The following is a 1,447-nucleotide window of genomic DNA, read 5'->3' on the forward strand; positions in this document are numbered from 1 at the left end:
AAACCTATACACCCCCCAAAAGGGCAGTTTTTTGAGATTATTATTTACCATTAATACCAACATCAATTCTCCTTATTAAAAAGAGAGTAATCATCATTTTGTGCCTTCATTTCCTTACCACCTAATTCCTTCTTAGCCATTTGCATGCTCTTTCTTGTCTGCACCATTTCTTTCAAAAATCAACTTTTAGGAAGTAAGTCTAAAGAGTTTTTCTCAGTCATCATTCCTGGATTTTTTTTTAAAGATTTATTTATTTTAGAAAGAGAGAGAGTGTGTGTGTGTGAAAGCAGGAGCAGGAGGGGCAGAGGGAGAGGCAGAGAGAATCTCAAACACATTCTGCACTGAGCACAGAGCCCGACATGGGGCTCGATCTCATGATCCTGAGATCATGACCTGAGCCGAAACCAAGAGTTGGACACCTGACTGTGCCACACAGGAGCCCCGAGCTCTGTATTTTTAATAAGGTCCTCAGCCTGACATGGGGCTCAACCTCACCACCTTGAGATCAGGACCTGAGCCGAAACCAAGAATCTGATGCTTAACCCACTGTGCCACCCTGGCTCCCCTGTTCCTATCTTTTTGTAGCATTTTATGCTGTTGATTATTCTCTCCTTAAAGCTCTGCTTTTTGGCTTCTGGGATGCTGTACTTTTTGGATTTTCCTTCAGCCACATTGAGTGCTACAGTTACATAACCTCTTCCTTTTTATGTTTAATGTCTGAACAACAAGTGACAGAATTATATAGAACTGTGCTGTCCAACACACTAGACACATATGGCACTTGAGTACTTGAAATATAACTACTGCTACTGAGAAATGAAGTTTTAAATTTGATTTAATTTTAATTAATTTAAATTTAAAAACTTGATATCCGGTGCTCACTTCTGCAGCACATATGCTAAAATTGGAATGATACACAGAAGATTAATTAGCATGGCTCCCAGGCATGGATGACATGCAAATTTGTGAAGCATTCCATATTTAAAAATAAACAAATATATAAACAAACAAACTCGATATTCAATTCAATTCCTGAAAACTTCTAAGTATGTCTGGAACAACTTGGGTATATTAACCTATTTTTTCAACCCTAAATCTAATCTAAATCTAAATACAGATCGAGTATTTTTGATGAAACCTTGGCATCTGAATTAAGATGTAAATGTAAAATATACACCAAATTTTAAATGCTTAGTACAAAAAAGAATGTAAGATAGCTTATTAACAATTCGTTTATATTAATTGCATGTTGAAATTATAATATTTTAAGTATATTGGATTGAATAAAAGATTATTAAAATTGATATCTCCTGTTCCTTTTTACTTTTTAAAGTGTGACTTCTAGATTATTTTAAGTTACATGTTGGGTCACATTATATTAGACAGCAGTGACTTAGGGGATTCAGTTCCCATAGATACATACATACACACATATGTATGTGTCTAT

General features: G+C 35.2%; 1 non-coding gene across 1 annotated transcript; it reads left to right on the forward strand.

The window, feature by feature from the left end:
• Window positions 1-874: 874 nt before the first annotated feature.
• Window positions 875-985, forward strand: LOC112821749 (U6 spliceosomal RNA). Its single transcript, XR_003207530.1, has one exon. It is a non-coding gene; the product is annotated as a U6 spliceosomal RNA (small nuclear RNA).
• The last annotated feature ends 462 nt before the right edge of the window (window positions 986-1,447 follow it).

The sequence above is a fragment of the Callorhinus ursinus genome, unplaced genomic scaffold (genome assembly GCF_003265705.2).
Source record: "Callorhinus ursinus isolate GAN/ISIS: 27379988/994484 unplaced genomic scaffold, GSC_fseal_2.0 scaffold10, whole genome shotgun sequence".
Lineage (NCBI taxonomy): Eukaryota > Metazoa > Chordata > Mammalia > Carnivora > Otariidae > Callorhinus > Callorhinus ursinus.